This window comes from Pristis pectinata, chromosome 14 (genome assembly GCF_009764475.1).
Source record: "Pristis pectinata isolate sPriPec2 chromosome 14, sPriPec2.1.pri, whole genome shotgun sequence".
Taxonomy (NCBI): Eukaryota; Metazoa; Chordata; class Chondrichthyes; order Rhinopristiformes; family Pristidae; genus Pristis; species Pristis pectinata.
Window position 1 is genome coordinate 33,803,576 of NC_067418.1, and position 22,745 is coordinate 33,826,320.

Consider the following 22,745-nt stretch of genomic DNA (forward strand, 5'->3'; position numbering starts at 1 on the left):
AAGAGGCATAGAATTTAAAAAACAGGGAAGTTGTGTTGAACCTGTACAAAGTTCTGAATAGGCAGAAAGTGGAGTATCATATCTTGTTCTGGTTACTGACCAGAAATAGTTCAGGAAAGATTTTAGGTTGGTTCCAGCTGTGAGGGATTCCAGCTACAAGGGAAGGTTGGAGAAAGTGAGGTTGCTCTCTTCAGAGCAATAAAGTTGAAAGGAGATTTGACAGATGTACAAGATCAGGACTGGCTTAGATGGGGCAGAGAGATAGAAGCTGATTTCATTAGCAGTTGGTTCCAATACCAGAGGAGCAGATTTAAACTTTGGGGCAAAGCATACAAAGAGGATGTAAAGAAAAACAAACACAGGATGGTGTTCTCCCCATAGGTTTTTGAAGCGAGTTGACAATTTCTTTTGTCATTTCAGGGACCACTCTACATGTCCACTGAGTATAATACTAAATATAAACTCAGGCCACTGGATTCATCAGGTACACAATTCAAGTGTTAAAATGTCATTGTCACATGTTAAAACCCAGAATTGAACCATTTGTTCTTGTAGCGACTACAAATGCTGTCATATTGCAGAGTGAATCCATAGGCTTGAGGGGACCTTTGTCAATTTGTTAAATGGGCAGCAACCTGGGTCACTGGCCTGATCTTCATTCAATTGATTTTAGTTTCTACTTGAATTTGAGTTTGGGCAATTTACTATAAATTTACAACAAATTTTACAATAGGTATAATAGAGAAAACATTGCATTTACAGGGGTTAAGTTTGTTCTTCATGGGATCCATTTCCTAGATTGGAGTTTAGTTCCATTCACCCAATCTCCTGCTCTTGAACTGCAGTTCACATATTGTTAAAGATCAAGGTTGGTGCTACAGGCTGTCATCTAAGACAGACATTAGACCCATCTTACATTTGTTTTACCAAGCTCCTTCACCACCACCTTCCTCCCCCCAACCATCCACTGCCTTGTCAAAATTGTCATCAATTAAACAAAGCTGTCACCTTCAGCAGCTGTGACAAACAATTGGGTGCACTTTAATGGAGCACTGCTGGTGGTGGACTATCCTACGATTTCAGGCTCCATTTCCCTCTATTCCTGTGAAACTACCTGCAGAATAGATCTAGTTTAGAATTGTATACTGATCAAATAATGTCAGCCACCTAGAACAAATAGGAAAATGTACAGATATTTAGTAGTCTTCAGTATGGTATACTTAACACTGACTAATGCAGGACTCACAGAAGGGCATTAGTTCAAAGGAGACTGCAGACTCAGTGCTGGGACAGAAGAAATTCTATTCTTACAAGAACATTAGTGGGATTTGTAAAACTAGATTCAGTGGTTAAAAATTGAAATGGATGCATACTTGAAAGGAGAATATTTGACATGTTATTCAGAAAGAATGGTGGAGTGAATGAGTTGGCAAACCATTTTAAGACAATGGCCTGTGTGGTTTAGAACACAACAGCATAGTTCAGGTCCTTCAGCCCATGACCTTGTGCCTCTTTTACCCTATCAAGATCAATCTAACTAACCCTTTCCTCCCACATAGCCCTCCATTTTTCTATCATCCATGTGCCTAAGAGTCTCTTAATGTCCCTCATGTATCTGCCTCTACCAGCACCCCTGGCAGGGTGTTCCATGCACTCACTGTAAAAACCTTACTTCTGACACCCCCCCCCCCCAAAATACCTTCCTCCAATCAGCTTAACATTATGCCCCCTCAAGTAAGCCATTTACACTCTGGGGAAAATGTCTGACTATTCACTCAAACTAGGTCTCTTATCTTGTACACCTCTATCAGGTCACCTCATCCTCCTTCACTCCAAAGAGAAAAGCTCTAGCTTGCTCAACCTATCCTCAAGACATGCTCTCCAATCTAGGCACCATCCTGGTAAATCTCTGCACCCTTTCTAAAGCTTCTACATCCTTCCTATAGTGAGCTGACCAGAACTGAACAATATTATAAGTGTGATCTAACCAAGGTTTTATAGAGCTGCAACATTACCTCATGGCTCTTGAGGTCAATCCCCCAACTAATGAAGGCCAACACTCCATACACCTTAACAAACCTATCAACTTATGCAGCAACTTTGAGTGAACTATGGACTTGGACCCCAAGCTTCCTCTGTTCCTCCACACTGCTAAGAATCCTGCCATTAACCCTGTATTCTGCCTTCAATTCAACCTTCCAAAGTGAATCACTTCACCCTTTTCTGGGTTGAACTCCATCTGCCACTTCTCAGCCCAGCTTTGCATCCTTTCAATGTCCCATTGTAACCCTTGACATCATACACAACACCAACCTTCATGTCATCTGCAAACTTACTTACCCACCCTTCCACCTCCTCATTCAAGTCACTTGTAAAAAAAAAAGTCAAAGCAGGGGTCCCAGAACAGATCCCTGCAGAATACCACCAGTGACTGACCTCCAGGCAGAATACTCTCCATCTACAACCAACCCCTGCCTTCTTTGGAGAAGCCATTTCCAGATCCACACAACCAAGTTTCCCTGGGTCCCATGCCTCTCAACCTTCTGAATGAGCCTATATTGGGGAACCTTATCAAGCACCTTACTAAAGTCCATATGCACCACATCCACTGCTCTACCCTCAATGTGTTCTGTCACATCCAAAATTCAATCAGGCTCATGAAGCATGACCTGCCCCTCAAAGCCATGCTGACTATCCCTAATCAGACTATGCTTCTCCAAATGCTCAAATCCTTTCCCTTTGAATCTTTTCCACTAATTTTCCTACCACTGAAAAAAGACTCACTGGTCTATAACTCCCAGGGTTATTGCTACTCCCTTTCTTGAAAGGAGGAATAACATTTGCCACCCTCCAATCATCTGGTGCTACTCCTGTGGCTAGTGAGGACACAAATATCATTGCCAAGGACTCAAGTCCCTTCCCATAGTATCCTTGGAACTTATCTATCCTAATGTTTTTCCAAAAGTTCCAGCACATCCTCCTTAGCAGAAATGTTCTAGCTTATCATCCTGTTTTACACTGTCCTCAAACATCAAGGTCTCATAGGCAAATACTGAAGCAACATATTCATTAAGGACCTCCCCTACCTCCAACTCCAGGAGCATTTCCTCCTCTATCCCTAATTGGTCCTACCTTCACTCTAGTCATCCTCCTGTTCTTCACATACAAGTAGAATGACTTGGGTTTTCCTTAATCCTACTCAAAGCCTTTTCATGACCCTTCTAGCTCTCCTAACTTCATTCTTAAGCTCCTTCCTGGCTATCTTGAAACTCTGGAGCCCTGTCTGATCCTTGCTTCCTACACCTTAAGCAAGCTTCTTTCTTTCTCTTCATTAGATAGTCCACATCTCTTGTCAGAGATTGTTCCTTCACCCTACCATCCTTTTCCTACCTCAATGGGACAAACCTATCCAGAACCCCTGCAAGTGATCTCTAAGCAACCTCCACATTTCCATTGTGCATTTGCGAGCAAATCTGCTCCCAAGTTCTTGCCTAATAGCAGGACAATTCCTCCTATGAAATACTTTCTGTACTAGCTGGTCCTATCCCTCTCCAAGGCAAGGGTAAAGGTCAGGGAGCTGTGGCCTGTCTCCAAAATGCTCACCCACAGATCTGACACTTGACCAGGTTCATTGCCTAGTACCAGATCCAGAATGGCCTCTTCTAGTTGGCCTGTCTACATATTGTCAGGAATCCCTCCTGGACAAATTCTGTTCATCCAAACCTTTTCATTAAGGAGGTGCCAATCAATATTAGGGAAGCTGAAATCACCCATAACAACCCTGTTATTTTTGCACCTTTCCAAAATCTGCCTCCAGATCAGTTCCTTAGTGTCTCTGTTGCTATGCGGTGGGGGGGGGGGGTCTATAGAATACTTCCAATAGTGTGATGATTGCTCCCTTCCTGTTTCTGACCTCCACCCATACTGACTCAGTGGATAATCCCTCCCAGACATTGTCCCTTTCTGCAGCTGTGATACTATCCCTGAGTAGCAATGCCACTCCCCCCACATCTTTTACCCCTTCCATTTTTTTTGAAACATCTAAACCCAGAACATCCAGCAGCCATTCCTGCCATTGTGACCATTACAGAGACTTGGCTCTCACAATGTCATAGTTTCATGTACTGACCCATACTCCAAGTTAATCACCATTGTTCCTGATACTTCTTGCATTAAAATAAACACTTCAACCCATCCAACTGACTGCAATTTTGCCCTATCAACTGCCTATCCATCAGTCTCTCTACACTGCATCAACCTGTACACCAACTGCCCCATCCTCTGACCCATCACTCAGGTTTCCATCCCCCTGCCAACTAGTTTAAACCCTCCACCACAGCTCTCACAAACCTACTCACAAGGATATTGTTCCCCTTCCAGTTCAGGTGTAACCCATCCTTTTGTATAGGTCAAAACTTCCCCAGAAGAGAGCACAATGATCCACAAATCTGAAACCCTGCCCCAATTTCATAGCCACACATTAATCTGCCAAATCATCCTATTCTTACCCTCAATGGTACAGGCAGCAATCCAGAGATTAGTACCTTTGAGGTCCTGCTTTTCAACCTCCTACCTAGCTCCCCATATTCACTTCTAAGGACTTCATTTTTTTCTCTACCTACATCATTGGTACCAATGCATACCACAACCTGGCTGCTCACTTTCCCCCATTTAGAAAGCTGTGGACTTGATACAAGACATCCTTAACCCTAGCACCTAGAAGGTAACATACCATCCAGGAGTCTCTTTCACATCCATAGAATCTCCTGTCCACTCTTCTGACTATAGAGTCCCTTATCACTATTGCTGGCCACTTCTTTCTCTCCCCCACCTTCTGAGCCACAGAGCCAGACTCCATTGCCAGCAACCTGACAGCTGCAGCTTTTCCCTGGTAGATCATCCCCCACCAACAGTATCCAAAGCAGTATACCTGTTATTGAGGGGGAACAGCCACAGGGGTACTCACAGTATCTGCCTTTTCCCTTCCCCTCTCCCAACAGTCACTCAGCTACCTGCCTCATGCAACTTAGGCATAGCTAGCTGCCTGTAGCTAGCATCCTTCACCTCACTCTCCTGCATGAGAGAAAAGGTCATCCAGCTGCAATTCCAGTTCCCTAACAGTCTGTAAGGAGCTGCAGCTGGATGCACCTCCCACAGATGTAGCTATCAGGGAGACTTGAGATTACCCATCTCTGGCAGGAAGAACAAACCACTGACCCTGAATCTATTGTCACTACTTTAGCTAGGCACTAACAGACAAAGAAAAACACTTGCCTTAGCCTCTTCTCACTGAAACCTCTTGAGCCAAAATCTCAGCTTCCCCCACTCCAAAATAGCCACTCTGCTTTACCCTACCTTCTTTTTATTGGTTGTTGCCAATGGGCTAATTTCCCATTCAATTATCACCTAACAATTCACAGCTGTGCCTCTTATATAGTCTGGAAATACCTGGAAAATAACTGGGTCTTGACACTCACCTCTTTATATGATTCCCACTTCTCACACTGAGAGTCCTGTTTCTTGCTCCAAGTCACATCTCTCACTCCCTGGAGAAGAACTGGCTCCCAACACTCACCACAATGTGGTGTGCTATTCTATAACTATAAATAGAAATATGCAGATTTGCTCACTGTGTATCTCTTTAATGGCATTGGTCCAGAGATCTACTACCAAGCATAGCCCAATCAAGTCTGCATCATGTTTTGTGGAAGTTAAAAGCACAGCAGGAATGTAACAAAATAAATTGGTCACCTTTGACCAATGAGATTACTGAATGTGCAATTGAGATTTGAATGATTGACCATTATTGGAATATGCAAACACTTTTTACTTAATAAATGTAATGAAATAGCTAGCTGGAAGAAATAAATCTTTTTGAACTTATGCATAATTTGTTGCAATTTGTGAACAGTGCAGTTCTTCACTCTCAGAGTGCTAGAGGTCATATAATAATGTGCAAACTATTCAAAGAGCTATTACAGACTTCTGTAGTTTGAAAAATATTCAGTTCTATGGATCACACTGAAATATGTGCATATATTGTAATTAAAATGTAAAATTGACTTCTTAACCAAATTTTGCATTTGTGGCAAAGGGTCATTACAATATTCAAGCTATTAGAGAAAAGTGGTCAATTTCAGCATATGCCACTGAAATCCATTATCAAATATGTTTATATTCTGACAGTTTATGATGTAAGTATGTAGTTATGTTTGCCTACTCAATTTACAGTAGTAAACAGGAGCTGAAGGATGTATAATTCAATTCCCATTTACAAATAAAATTTCTTCCAACTCCATGAATCTCAGGTAGTTAAAGAAGTAAATTACTGAGCATCTTATATGAACGGGATCTCAAATTCAGTGTCTAGCATTTTGGCTAATTTACTTAATCTCAGTACTATTTATGCAGTTATCACTCCTGTGGTCTAAGGGTATGACAATCATGTTGGGTCCCCTGGTCAGTAGTCCCTCATTCAAGTAGCTCTTCTTAATGTGGAAAACCAGAGACTATCACCAGATAACTGGGTAGTGTGGGACATACACATCCAACACTGCAAATGTACAGTTTCTGATAGGGATCACTCATTGGCCCTAAAAATGCCAGTTACAAAGGAAGATCTTTTATCCCAACTTCATTAATCCATTTATTCAGCTCCTAAAATCTCTCCATTAAAGCATATTTTTTTCTCAAAATATTCTAGAGTTTTTGTTTCAACAAAGTTTTTTGGAAGTCATCTTTAAACCTGTGGTGTGTCTGTGACTGTTAATGAAAGTTATAAGCTATCATCTAACAAAGATGTCATGGCACTTTAAGGTTGATTGGTTCTGTTATGTAACTTGGTTATCTTTTGGAACATTGTGGCACTATACCTGCAGTTCAGTTGAAGATTCATTGCCACAATAAACAATATAAATAGAAAATGCTGCAAATACTCAACAGGCAACATCAGAGAAAGAGAGTCAATGTTTCAGGTTGATGGTCTTTCATCAGTTGGTTCTCTGCAGATGCTCCCTGACATGCTAAGTGACTAGCATTTAAAGATTTCCAGCATCTGCAGTTTTTTCTTATTTTATGATTTAGTCACAATAGACAGATTTGTTCACTTGTTTTATGTCTTACTAAGTGAATGAGTGACAGTGAAACTCAGCTTTAGAAGTCACTACAGAAAAATCCACAACATATACCTTGATCATTCTTTGCAAATAATTTCTTGACATCAGCTTTGAAATTCTTTCACTAGGTTGAACCTGTACCCCATTCTCCTATTTCCCAATTTATCTTAAAATAGTTTCCTGCATTTTCCCATTGTATCTCATAAAGCACAAAATCAGTCTATTTCAGTCATCCTATACTAATTCATTGCATCAGCAGAGGTCAATTAATTCATGCACATTGGAGGTCAGGCAGTGAACTTTTCTAATTTGTACTTCACTCACACTATGCCCTTTATTTACCAAAAAGGGATTATCAACTTTGAAGTTATTTTCATTGATTTATTTGTGATATGCTGGTGGATATATCAAGATTGACTGATTGGCTGTTATCATCTATACTTGTTTTGTGATTTGACTAGTTTTGCTGCACTTAACATGTTTGTGGAGAAGATTATGTTTTGTGCATTTTACGCTTACGTTCAGTCAGAAGATGGCAAACTTACACTGATGATTTTGTATATCAACAGCATTTTCCCAACATAAAACAGTTGGGAAAAAGGAGAATACTGGGTTCACAGAAGGCTCTGATCTGAAACCCATCACCTTCCACCACTCATCGGCATATCGTGGTGACCAACCGGTAAGTTATGCTCAGAATTAGTCCATTGCAACCAACACTCCACAGATCCTGTAAGTGCACAATAGATCCTAGCACTTGCTTAAATCACCATCAAATGATGTATGGCATTCAGCAGGCTCTAGGGGTTCCAATACTTTGGTTTGTTAAGATTATCATAAAGATTTCAGCAAAATGTTAGGCAGGTGGTGAGTGTCGTTTGATGTTAACCTGAACTGAGGATGACGTCTGGCAGTGCAATTATATATTCTGTCTTTCGGTTGCAACTGGTGAAGACGTTGAGCTGTACACAATCCTTACTGCTGTCACAATCACACTCCCCTGGGTTGTTTCATTTGTACCAAGCTTGTGTTCTTTGATTGGAGAATGAGAGAAAGCAATGTAGACATTGTATTCCTTGTATTTGGAGGAATAATAAAGTTGTGTTTTGAAACAGCAAAACCCATAATTTTATCACAAGACTTTCAATGTCGTTATTGTAAATGGATTCAACCTGCATAGAGCTGTCAAATTCATCAGATAATTGGAACGTGAATTTAGAATGAGAAAGATGATGAATGACACAAATAACTTGCCCCATTACATGTGCCTGGAGTCAGAGGAGGTAGGGGAGGTCCTTAATGAACACTTTGCTTCAGTATTCACATGTGAGAGAGACCTTGACGTTTGTGAGGACAGCATAAAACAGGCTGATAAGCTAGAACATGTCAGTGTTAAGAAGGAGGATGTGCTGGAGCTTTTGAAAAACATTAGGATAGATTGAGTCCCCAGGGCCAGACAGGATATATCCCAGCATACTACAGGAAGTGGGGGAAGAGATTTTTGAGCCTTTGGCGATGATCTTTGTGTCCTCACTGGGCACAGGAGTAGTACCAGATGATTGGAGGGTGGCAAATGTTATTTCTCCTTTCAAGAAAGGGAGTAGGGATAACCCTGGGAATTATAGACCAGTGAGTCTTTCTTCAGTGGTAGGAAAATTATTGGAAAAGATTCTTGGGAAGTGGATTTAGAGCATTTGGAGAAGCATAGTCTGATCAGGGATAGTCAGCATGGCTTTGTAAGACTGGATAATCTACAAATATGACAAAAGACAAACACCCAAGTACAGGTACATGAGCCTGATTGAATTCTTTGAGGATGTGACAAAACACATTGAGCATAGAGCAGTGGATATGGTGTATATGGACTTCAGTAAGGTGTTTGATAAAGATCCCCAATATAGGCTCATTCAGAAGTTCAGGAGGCATGGGATCCAGGGAAACTTGGCTGTGTGGATTTGGAATTGGCTTGCCCATAGAAGGCAGAGGATGGTTGTAGATGGAGCATATTCTGCCTGGAAGTCGGTGAGCAGTGGTGTTCTGCAGGGATCTGTTCTGGGACCCCTGCTCTTTGTGATTTTTATAAATGACTTGGATGAAAAAGTGGAAGGGTGGATTAGTAAATCTGCAGATGAAATGAAGGTTGGTGGTGGTGTGGATAGTGTAGAAGGTTGTCGAGGGTTACAACAGGACATTGATAGGATGCAAAGCTAGGCTGAGAAGTGGCAAATGGAATTCAACCTGGAAAAGTGTGAAGTGATTCACTTTGGAAGGTTGAATTTGAAGGCAGAATATAGGGTTAATGGCAGGATTCTTAGCAGGGTGAAGAAACAGAATGATCTTGGGGTCCAAGTCCATAGATCCTTCAAAGTTGCCACGTAAGTTGATAGGGTTGTTAAGAAGGAGTATGGCGTATTGGCCTTCATTAGTCAGGGTATTAAGTTCAAGAGCCACGAGATAATGTTGCAGCTCTATAAAACCCTGGTTAGACCATACTTAGAATATTGTGTTCAGTTCTGGTCGCCTCACTATAGGAAAGACGTGGAAGCTTTAGAAAGGGTGCAGAGGAGATTTTCCAGGATGCTACCTGGATTGGAGACCATGTCTTATGAGGATAGGCTGAGCGAGCTAGGGCTTTTCTCTTTAAGCAAAAGAGGATGAGAGGTGACCTGATAGAGGTGTACAAGATGATAAGAGGCATAGATCGAGTGGACAGCCAAAGATTTTCTCCCAGGGCGGAAATGGCTAAAACAAGGGGGTATAAGTTTAAGGTGATTGGAGGAAAGTACAGGGGGGATATCAGAGGTAAGTTTTTTTACACAGAGAGTGGTGGGTGTGTGGAACGCGCTGCCAGGGGTGCTAGTAGAGGCAGATACATTAGGGACATGTAAGAGACTCTTAGACAGGCACATGGATGACAGAAAAATGGAGGGGTATGTAGGAGGGAATGGTTAGATTGGCCTTAGAGTAGGTTAAAAGGTCTGCACAACATTGTGGGCCGAAGGGCCTGTACTGTGCTGTGATGTTCTATGTTCTGTTACTGTGACTGATGGATACCACCTTGTTCTGTAGTCCTTGACATTTTTGCAGCTTTTTCACAGTGAACCTAATCAACTTTGTCATTGGCTAGTCCTCCAGTACTGTAAGAGATAGAAGTATGTAGTCAGTGTCCTCCAATGTGTTTGGATGCTATTCCTGTCACAGTTGAACAGCTGTGGGATGTGGCCCTATAACTTGTAGGAGTGCAAAGCACGTGATGTTGAGGTGCACCTACAAAATTTTGCCTATCCTTATTGAGGGAGGTTGTAGTTAGGTGAGTTATGTTGTGCAGTGAGCTGTGTCCGAGGCTGGTACTGCTGTTGGTGGGCTCTGGCATTTGAAGATGGATTCATTGACTGTGGCCACTCTTGTATGGCCATTTAATATCTTGCAGCCCTGCATCCAAGACATTGGGAGTACACTCCTAGCATTGATGGCTATCTGCTTATGATTGATTTCGAGAATGTACTTGAAAAACCTCCAGCATTTAGACCACATTGCCACCTCTTGCAACAGGCATTCAGTGCAGTTTTAGAAGCTTCCGTTTGTGTAGTGCCACCTCTGTAAGGATCACAGCCCAGGTAGGCCTCTTACTAATGCCTGCAGCCACAGTGTATCTCTTCTTGCATTAGTGCATGCTGGCTTCACCCAGTGCAGGCTAACGTTTTAAGTATTGATAACTTTTCAAGATATTGGCCCTGTGATGCTGTGTGTAGCCAATAAACAGCATGGCAATTATAAAAAAAGACAGCATGTCAGACAGTTGTCATGCTGCCTGTTTGAGTACCCACAAGCCTGAACTAATTGCACATTGTGATTCCCCCCAGTTTCCATTTTCAGGGAGGGAGTTGACTATCAAACATGTGGACCTGGGTGACAATATTTTGAGAGCCGGGCACAAGTGCCCTAGGACCTCTGCAAAGCCATTCCCAGTGAAGGGCATTCTGGTAAATGAAGAGAGAAATGTGGAACGTGCCCTCCCACCTCACTAACATGGGTTGATCTGCACATCTCCACTACCAGGGAAATTAAATAAATCACTGGGCTACAGACAAATTATGGAGACTTCCATCAGGGCAGAAGCTGGCAACTGCTTGCAATGTGAAGTCTAGTACCAGTTAGCTAATTTGTTGCTTTCCTCATCACTGGCCTAGCCTGCCTGAGATTAAAGTGCAGACATCACTCGAGCAGACATTACATTGTGTCCTACTTTTAATTCTCTGGGGGAGAATTAGAATGTTGCAATCATTCTGGTTGATTTCATGACTCTGCAAAAAAATCTTGACATAAAAGAAAGACAGTGTTTAATAACCCTTGCATGACTGCCAATTGTTAAATAAGAACATTGCTTTTTCTATTAGTCTTGTGCTGATGTCATAAATGTTTGATTTCTGCTGTGAAGTACCATTTTTCCTACAAGAATTTACCATTTATTGAATTGAGTTGACCTTGGCTTGAGAGCACTTGATGTTGATATTAGTTGTCAGCAATAGATGGTGATTCCCAGTACTGACCTCTGGGAGTAAATTCCAAAAGCAACATTGCATGTAGAGCAACTTTCAGGATGAAGGATGTATTTCTGCCTCAAAGAAATGGAAATAAAATCATTGACACTGAAGACTGCTGTGGTTTTTGTTCTGTACGTACATTTAATTTGAGAAGTGAAACACCAGTCATGTTGCCTGTATCAAGTCAGTGAACTACTTAATAATTAAAGAAGAGATTTTTACCATTGTCCTTGCAGTATGGTCAGCTCCAGCTCTACTTGACTAGAATTTATGCTTTTTTTTCAGGGGTACTGCACAGACCGGCCAACTGGAATCTCCATAACAAAATCAGACTATCTACCATCTGGAACTCTACATGTTAGTAACTCCAAAAATAAGCTAGTTACATGAGGAGCAGAATGAAAAACAATTCAAAATAATCTAATTTTGCAATTCAATGATTAGCATTTTAACTGAGAGTCCCTAGACTAAGTTTCACAAAACACTGGAAGTTTCAGTGTGCTTAGGTGCCAGAAGATAACTTTATTCACTCCTTGTCTGTGTTGAGGCAGTATATAATTTAAACATGATTTTGCTTACAGTTGGGGAAAAGGGGATAATTAACACTATTAAACATTGGTAACATAAAATTCCCCATTAAAACAAGAGCTTAACGGTATCTTAAAATACTTCAATGGTTGTTTTATAAAAGATAAAGGAAATAACACCAATGATAAATACACAGCATAATGATAAATAAGTTGATCCTTAGGGAAAAAGGGCCCTGATGACAGTGAGATTTAAACAGTTCATGGGGCTGTGGCTTTTATATTGCCGATTTGTAAATTATATTCAGTATTCACTTCTATTATGTGTGGAAGTGGGGGCATTAGAAATCCTGATAGACTAAGGATAGAACGGAACCTTCGCAAGAATCTCAGAGTTTAGCTAAAAAAATAACATGGCAGAGCATTTCTGAAATATAAATATAAGTAGTCAAGGTGATTGAGATAATTCCCTTCACTCCAATTATGATTTTCAACCAATTAAGAAGAATTACTTCCTAATTAAAGGTTGGTATGCTTGTGTGTACAGATGTATAGCTATTTTATCACATTTCTGAAACGTTTCAAAATACTGCTCCAAAGATAATTGCTTTTTGCAATGCAATGTGATTTATGCAAATCCAGCCAGGTTGGAAACAGTGCATGAACACCAAAATGAACAACAGGTAAATCTGGTTATTATTGATTCAGGTCTACTGAATAACTGTTAGTTTTTCTTTAAATATTATGGAGGAATACTACCATCCATTGATGTAATAATCCACTTAAGCGAGATGCAATGTACCCTTAATGCTCTGTAGTGTTGTTGAATTCTGAATGTTGGCCAGATTGTGTTCAATACTAGGGCTGTACTTATATTTTGTGGTTCTGCACCAGCAATCGACCATGGGACGTGGAGGTCATGGCTGTTCTACAAAGTGAAGGGAACTATGAATGGTGACAGACTCTGCGAGCCTCCACCCCCAAATGTCTTGATGGGTTTTTGACATCTCCCTGCCATCAAAGACAATGTTTCCTTCTTTTTATTCTTTAGTCAGGATAAAATTAAAACTGGCGTATTAAGTAATACATCAAGTCTACATTTATTGTCATTTCCAGGTTGTCTTGTATAGTATTGGTCGTAAAAAGATCGTTGCTGGTTTAAGGCTGATAGGTCTAAGTATGGTGTTATATGGTTGACTGCTCCCTGAGTTGTGATATTGTTTGTAAAAGCTTCCAGAGTCTATCTGGAGGAGCCATTGGAATAAACAGTCATGTCTGTTGAAGCTTCTGAGTCTTGGTAGGATTGCTTAATACTTCACACAGATGTCAGTGAATCCAGATGCTACATCCTGGATATAGTAATGGTAGGGTTTCTCATTCATATCAATTATTCATTCAACTTGCCTGATCACTTCAGGGAATATTAGGAATCAACACTGGACATCAAGCCAAGGTAAATGGATAACAATGGAGGACAGCAGCAAAACAGTTGGGATTTTACGGCAAGTTAGTTAGCAACTTTCATATTTATTATTATGGGTTTGCCCACACCTTTTCAGATTTATTGAATAATGTCAGAAGACCATTAGAAGTAGATTCCTCAGATGTAAAATTGACATTCTTCTTTACGGTTTGATACACAGGGAGATGAATTTCTGCCTGCAATAGCAAATAGATCTGATAGAGGCACCGGTTTCACAAGCAAAGTCAGACTGTCATTGGACACAGCTGTAAGTACTGTTTCCATCAACTAATACAATTCATAGATTGGTAGGCATGTTCTATATCAATCACATTTTCTTCTTGCAAAACATAGATCATAAAAACAGAAAATACTGGAAATACTTAGCAGGTTAGCAGGTCAGGCTGCATCTGTGAAGAGAGAAATAGAGTTAATATTTCAGGTAGAAATATTATTTATTTTTATTTCAGATTTCCAACATATGCAATTTTTGCTTTACAAATATAAAAGATACCAGATTAAGAAAACTAATCACCTCTGCGCTTCAGTTAACACATTTAAGTTGATCAAACTGATATTTTTTAACATTCTTAAATTTATCAGGCCACCCTGAGAAACGCTTGTTAATGCAATCCTATATGTGAATGCTTTTAAGTGGCTTCCTGTGGGAAATAGCATGAATGTCAACTGAGGCCAGGATCGTGCTTGGGTGCCTTGCTTGGGAAAATTGCAGGTTAATATTTCCATCTTGAAATTCTTGGGAGGAGTAGCAAATTTTTGTGTAAAGAATATAATCAAACCCCGAGTTGCTGAAAGCTCATGGATATTGTTGCATGGATTATGTTGATCAATAAGTCCGTGTTGACTCCTCCATGTATGTATGATGCTTATGCCAAGTGACTTCTGAACTTGTGCAGTGGCAAAAAAATAGCATGCACTGCACATTTGATGTCACTTGTGCAAAATTCATTTGCCCATGTTTGGCGTGTTTATGGTATGGGTCATTTGAGTAGAAACAGGCCTTCACAGCATAGGTGACAACTGCTTCTGTGCTCTGAGTTTGATGTATGCATCCTTCTGCAAGTAGGACCTCTCTAAGGAATTTGCTTACATTTTAATCCCACTCCCCTGTCCTCTACCCAACTGCAGATGTTCTTTGACACTCCTTTCCCCAGACGCAAGCTGGATCACATCCCCAGCCTCCCGCCACAACTAACTCCTGAAGCCCCGGAGCAGTTCTTGCAGTCCTGATTCCTCACCAACTGACGGTCTGATCTACCCACTGGCTGCTCTTAACTGTGACCCACCTGCCCCTTTCTAGCAAATGGTTACAAGTGACCTATGATCTACCTGTCTTCCTCTGCCAGCTCTGGCGTGAAGAAGAAGCAGAGAAATTTCCTGTGCATGCATGTGACATAAGATCCTATCTCTGATGCAGTGTGTTTTGTGTCTACTTCCACAATGGCACACACAGAAAAGATACAGCATACCCTAAATTTTTTTTTTAAATTTTCAACTTTTATTTACAGCGTGGTAGCAGGCCCTTCTGGCCCAACGAGTCCGCTCTGCCCATTTTAAACCCAATTAACCTACCTGTACGTCTTTGCAATGTGGGAGGAAACTGAAGTACCTGGCGGAAACCCACGCAGACACGGGAGAACGTACAAACTCCTTACAGACAGTGACGGGAATCGAATCCCGATCGCTGGCGCTGTAATAGCGTCACGCTAACCGCTACACTACCGTACCGCCACATCACTACACACATCACTAATTTAACATGAATGATGCCGAGGCTTTATGGCAATATGAAGAATGAAGAGTTTTGACAAATTCCCAGACAATGTCCCACATGGTATCCAAAGATTTCAAGTACCTCCAGGAATTGAAGATGAAATATTTGAAAAACAACAAAAAAAAGCAAAATCTTTGCTGTAAAACTGTTTGAGTTGAATGATATAAAGTTGAGTAGGATAAATTTTGTCTATCAGCAGCTGCCCAATTGAACAAGCAGAATTATTTTGCTTTACAGCCCAGCTTGACACTGTTTAATTATCTCATGTGGAATAAATAAATCATAGTGTGGTGTTTGATGTACCAAAGGCAGCTGGAAATAAAGCTGCAATACTATCACACGCTCTCTGTGATGCCAAATGCATTCCAGTTTTTAATCAGCTTTCAGCATCATATCCTTTTCACCGACATCATGCTCCCAATTCATTCATGCAGACTGAAAAATGCAAAGGACATCAAACACATAACTTTAAGAACAGTATGTGCTTAAGGCTGTAAATCTATGAAACTAATGCTGAAGTTGCTAATAAGTTCACAAGCAGTAAGTGATTCTATTACAGCACTATAACTCCTTGTATGTAGCCTTACTCACCTCCCAGATAACAGTATTTAACACAGCAGTAATGAATACTCTATTTATTATTAATGGCATAAGCCATCTTTGAAGAAGACTTATTTCAAAGTCTAGTAACAGCCCCTCAAGTGGATGTGACTGTCGATGTTGTGGATTTGAATGAAAGGGATCCTACAGTATATCTTGTGACGCTGTTTCTCAGTAATGCAGTGCTAAGTGTTGAATGGGTAGAAAGCTTCTGAAAGTTTTTGATTCTTCAAAGCACACCAGTGGAATGCTGCCTTGTATTTTGTCACTGGGCTTTATGATGCTGTGGCGTTTAATCTTCATTAGATATTTGGAAATTATATTAATAAGACTGGGTCTTCTTATCAATCATTTTACGTGGGCACAACAAATATAAGCACTGCTGCTTCACTGATCGAGGGACCTGTGTTTGATCCTGACCTCTGGTGCTGTCTGTGTGGAGTTTTCACATTCTCCCTGTGACCATGTGGGTTTCCTCCAGATGCTCTGGTTTCCTCTCACACCTCAGAGTCAAGTTGGCAGGTTCACAGGCTACTATAATGTATCCCTAAGACTAGGTAAGTGGCAAAAGAATCAAAGGGCAGTCAGTGGGCTTATGAGAAAGAGAATATGTTGCAGGGCTTTGGAAAAATAAGGAAAGGGGTAATGAGACTGATGGGATTGCTCTGCTTGGAGCCAACATGGACCTCATGGGCCAAATGCTCTCCTTTTGTGTGGTAATATCTTAAAAAAAGTAGAACCTATGCAGACAAGGGATGGAATTTTGTGGGTTTTTTAAAGCTGCACGCCTCTTTGGACAATCACTCAGAACTTTGTGTTTGGATTCCATTCATTTTATTCGGGTGTACTGATTTAATTTTTGTCTTCACAGTTTGATTTGGTATTTAATATTTTTCAATTTATTATTACTCTATTTTACCTCTAATTTCAAGTGATTTTCAGTGAGATACTAAGAGCAGCCTTTGGGGAAGTTTAATGCTCTCGGAGAGTATCGACGTGAGGGTATCTGCATTAAGATGGCCTCAAAAGACCTGAAGGAACCAGGTGTGAGGAGTGATTAGACCTGATTGGCTTATCCAACAACTACCGGAGTAAATGCTGCAATTTACTTTTATTTCTGTTCAGAATGCCACCAGTAACATGGCATTCGCTGAGGTACCAACCTTGCCACTGTCCACTCACTGAGGAAGTCAGTCCCATGGCCTACTGCTGGAAGGTACAATTTCCCAGCCTTTGCTTCAGCAAATGGCTGTCATCAGTCAGCAGTCCGCCTCCATCGTGATCCTTCAGTTCAACTGATTGGGGAATGGCAGGAGACCTATGTTTGACTGAGATTGCAGGCCTTTCCCAGGGTCACTGGCTTAGTCTGAAACTTAGGGGTAGTGTTGGGGGGAGCTTGGGGAAATGAGTCTGGTGAACATTGCTAGGTTAATCAACCACTGTAAATTGCCCATGGTGTGTAGGTATGTGGTAGAATTTGGGGGAGTTGATGAAAATGTTGGGAGAATTAAAAAAAGGATTAATGTAGGATTAATGTGATTGGGTGCTTTGTGGTCAGAATGGGCTCAGGGCTGAAGGACCAGTTTCTGTGCTGTATGACTCCATAATTTGTTTGTCCAAAATATCAACTAGCAATATAGATGTATTTTTAACAGACAATTAAATGAAGTCAGGATTTAGCCCTAATACATTTGGTAACGTTTTGTTAACATATTTTAAAATATTCTCAAACTCCCATTTACTCCCAGGTGATTGACATGGTAATCCTGGGGAAATAGTTTGGCTGTGAACTTTTTTGCTGTAGAGGGTCAGTATGAAGCCATTGATTCAGTTTATCACCGATCCAATTACTGAAATGCTTCACTAAAATTGTTTTCAGAGTGTGCCATCTCCGTGATATTTTTAGCGTGGATTTGAGATTTATTTGATTGTTGGAGTGAATGGGGATTCTCACTCCTGGAGGAGATAGCTGTGGATATCTCCTGCCAATATCTTCTTTCTGTGGTCTTGTGATGTCTCCTTGCCTCCTAGGAATCGGAAAAGACTTTCATCCTGTCATGTATCACTCTGATGAAGGCTTCTAACTTTTGTTAATTTTGGTGTTCCTTCTCCTCCCTGCAGCCACTCTGTACTCTGGGGCAGCCATAGTGTGTGTTGTTGCTGTCCACCTGCCACTGGGAGGGTGCCATTAAGAGCAGACACCCTCCTCAGATTCCTGAACAGCACGTTGATGACAGCTTCACTCAGTTCAGCGAGGTTCCATCAGCAACCACTGCAAACCACATATTGCTGGCTGTGAACTGTCTCTAATTATTTTTGGCCGACAATTTTTTTTATGGGGGATCTGATTGAGCATTTGCACTAGATGTTTAGAACATCATGAAGTGGAGAAATCCAATTCCTGGGCATTTGATCAGTATCAAGAAAACATCTGTAATTCTACAGGATGCCAACATCCCATCCAAAAATTACATCAATTGTGAATCTCCAGAAAATGTCAATTACTTCTGGTCAACACTTACCCTTGACAGACAATTTAATGTAAAGATTGTCAAGGCCTTTGGCACCTCGGTAGTCTGAGACAGTGAGATACTAAACCTGAACTCAAAGTTGCTGATCAGACTTTGTCCTCTGTACACCAGGTCACATGCAGCAGCAGAGATTTAACAACAACTATCTCTGAAATATCAGAAAATTCCTTTGAACGAAAAAGGTCTTGTTCTCTTCACAAGATGCAGGACAATAAACTTAAATTAAGGAGCTACCTTTGCACATTTAAACTTAGGCTCTGCACTTGACCAGGCTTCCATATTCCCGTGCAATAAACAATCTGCTGGAGGAACTCAGTGGGTTGAGCAGCTTATGTGGGGGGGGAAAGGAATTGTTGACATTTCAGGTCAAAACCCTGCATCAGGACAGATGCAGGGTCTCAACCCGAAACGTTGACAATTCCTTTCCCCCCCACAGATGCTGCTCAACCCACTGGGTTCCTCCAGCAAGATCGTTTGTTGCTCCAGATCCTAGTATCTACAGTCTCTTGTGTCTCCATTCCACATTCCTATTCCCATGTGCAATTCAGCAGTGGGAAACTGTTATCGTAGCTTAGACTAGGAATAATGGAAGGCTCCAGTCCTATGATGAGAAACACTCTCCCTGGCACACTCCCAGAGCTCCTCCAGTGAAAATAATCATTCATTTAATTGCACATTATAAGACAGAACCACGAAAAACTATAATATGTGGGAGCTCCTTTCCATTGACATTTCAGGTCATATTTCATAGTAGCTACACTCATATGATCACCTGAAAGCCACAAATCTAGACTTTCACTCCTCTCTCTAGACCTTCCTGACAGCTAGTAAAATGTCTGCATGGACCATACAATGGAAAGCCATGCTGGTGCAATGTGCAGGTGGATTGAGACAAAGGATGGTGGTTTTCCCTCTGGAAGCCATTCTGTTTTATGCTGAAGGGGGTAATATGTCCAAAACTAATGTTGCCATGCCACTCATTTTATATCAGAATCACTGTTCTTGAAAGGGCCACAAGTCACTGTGCATCAGGCAAGCTTGATCAAGATCTTCCAGGTCTTTATCTATTTTGACAGCTATGGATGCAAATTACATAAAGCATTCAATCCCGTTCACTGACAGATCAATAGTCACTTGGCTCATAAAGTATGCATGGATTTTTTTACTCCAGCTTTCAATCAGCTTCCCAGAGAAAACCATGCAACATGTTCCTCTCAAATACTAATTACACCATAACTGTTTATGTCTCCCTCTAGTACAAAACCCATATAAAGCAGTCTCTGCATGACTATAATTTGTCTTCATATAACTCCCAAAGAAGGTATCCTAGACAGACAGATAGGGAACTGTTTTATTGTGCCATACCAAAAATTTTCACATGCGTATTTTATGCTCCTATTTTAGTCTGGGTTTTAAGAAGTGCCACAAGTATAGGATTATTAAAGTGGATAACAGGGCAGGTGTTTTGATCACAGTACTGAAGGTTGAACTATATGCTGAAAGCTTTTCACTCACACAGTCTGGGAACTGCCATATTATTCTGCAGCTGTTGATTTGCTCAAGTACATCCAGAAATTCATCCATAGTCGGTGTCTGTGAAAGTGTTTTGTATTCTGCCTCCACAATTCATGAATTTCTGCTTTCTACTCAGCATTAGTTAGGAGCATGTTGGAATTATCCACATGCCTGGGTGAATTTAGCTCCAACACCTCTCAGGAACCTCAACACCATTAAGCCCATCCACCATCTTAAACATTCACACCCTTCATCATCAATGCCAGTGGCTATAGTCTGTACCACCTACAAAATGCACAACATTTACTCACCTGAGCTACTCTGACACCATGTTCCAAACCCATGACCCATCTTACCAAATAGAAGGGTTGAGGGTATGTGAGAACATCAGCAGCAAATTGCATCCCATCCTGATATGGAAATATATTGGTAATCCTTCAGCATCGCTGAGTCTAATTCCTAGAAGGATTGCAGCTGTCCAAGGACAATTAGAGATGGGAAATAACTTCCCTGCTAGGAATGCCCTGAACCCAAAATCAGAATAAATTTTTAAAAAGTCAGAATTCAATGTATTGTGGGTTAAACATTTTGCACGTAACATTCTCGATTGTGGAGGTGCCATGTTTGTGCCACATTTGTGATTGCAGATGTTAGGATTTGCAAAGAAAGTACAGTCCACTATCTTTTAAGAATTCACCCTGTGCCAATGGAAATGAAGAGCCCAGAGTATGGCAATGTTATATGAATATATGGGACATACAGTTAAAGGACTGGGGAATCATGCCCATTTCAGTATAATTTTCACAGATTGTAATATAGGAATGAAATAGAATGTTTGAGAGTACTTTAGCCAGGCAGAAGACTCATGTTACTTATAGAATAGGTGTGCAGAAAAATGGACCTTTGCCTATTTTTTTCACACTCAACAATCATTCAACACTGACAGAAGCCATTACTTTGCGCAGCAAATTTGCTCAAACAAGTTGGAAAGGCCATTGAGCTTTAGTTCGTCCATGCAGAGAAAGGACTGCAAAGTTTTTTAAATGGATCCAGTTTTTCCCTTCCATCACCAAACCCAGGAATCCATATCTTGTGTGCGTTCTTAAACCTATCTTTTGACTGTGTTCCAATGTCTATTTTCAATATATTTTAATTCTTGTGTCTTAAAATGTAAGATTGCATCAGAACCTAAATGTAGCACTAATAAGAAAGGATAAACAGTTTCAAATTTTGTTCTGCTCAAACTGATCTTGGCCAGAATGTGGATCATGTGTCATAGTTGTCTTTGTATCTCAGTACTGAAGGAATAGAACCTTGAAAGTGCTTACGTGCAGGATCAGATATGTGTCAGCAGCAGTCAAATATTCAGCTTGCCCTCACTGTCTGGGCTCATCCATGAATAAAATTGTTTAAGAGAAGAAAAGAAGGAAGTTAAGAAGGGAAATAAAGTTTAGGATGTCCGGAAACCAAAGTATACTCAAGAATGAATAATTCCAAAGCTGCAGTTTCTGAATGCTTACTAAATTAACAGTGTATGTTTTCATTACATTCACAGATTGTCTGCTGATTGCAAATATTTGTATGCTGTCTATTTTGTCTGGAAAATGCACATTATCAAAACATCAAGGCAATTAAAATATTTAAGAATTCCTGCAGTAATTAAATATTTGGGCAGTAAGTGTGTTCAGAATTCATGCTAATATTACCCACCTCTTCTTAACAGCAACCAAGTGAACTTCAAGATCTTCCTGCTGATAAGATAGGAAAGCTAAAGAAGGAAGACCCAGTTGAATATCTTCACAGAACTCATCTTAATGAACCATGCAGTATCAACACCCTGACATACACAAAACCAGAGCATAGACCATTGGGAGCAAAACTGCATGGTCACATTGACATTGGAGCTCAGGTAAGGACAGCAATTTCCCCTTCAGTGTCAAGCTTTGGATTAAGTACAATTAAGTACAAACACGTTTTAAAATGTGATCTGTAGCAGTTGTTAATGTAGCAGTCTTCAATCACACAGTAAATCTCGAAAAGTATTATCAAAACAAATGACCAATTAAATCTTTTTTATAGTTTAGTTGAAAGAAGAATATGGTTCAGGAAAGCGGGAGAATTCTATAGCATGTTCAATGTCACTGTACTTCCCCAGCTGAAATAACTTCGTGCCTCACTGAAAGCATGCCACTCCTCACAAGGGACTACAGTAACAATACTGTAGTGGCAGTTCAGCATAGTGGCAGTTCAGCATAAACCGCGTGTTTAAGTTCTGGGGTATACTCTAAACCCTTCAACTTAGCACTGAGTGAAACTAAACCAAGCTGATACTGAATATACAGGCCTCATTGAGCTGGCTTTGTCTATAGCAGTATGGCTTATTCAGGAAGTCGGTTGAACAAAACATGCTGGAGCAAGTGCATGTTGGGTACAAAAAGGATATGCTCACACATCCCCAATGATCATGTAAAAAACTATGTATAATGTAAGATTATTGTTGCACTTGCATACATTCACGCTGTTAAATACTTATGTGCATGTCACTCAAAAATTTTAAGGTATGTGCTCCTGCAGATGTGCTGGTCCTCCCCGAAGCCTGTATATTAAAAATATGCATGCTTTGGTGGTTTGTCCAGAAATGTTTGTTTTCAATCCC

General features: G+C 40.7%; 1 long non-coding RNA gene across 1 annotated transcript; it reads left to right on the top strand.

Moving 5' to 3' along the window:
• Positions 1-437: 437 nt before the first annotated feature.
• On the top strand, positions 438-21,957 carry LOC127577623 (uncharacterized). The gene is made up of 5 exons (XR_007957400.1): positions 438-484; positions 7,685-7,797; positions 11,945-12,016; positions 13,830-13,916; positions 21,813-21,957. It is a non-coding gene; the product is annotated as an uncharacterized LOC127577623 (long non-coding RNA).
• The last annotated feature ends 788 nt before the right edge of the window (positions 21,958-22,745 follow it).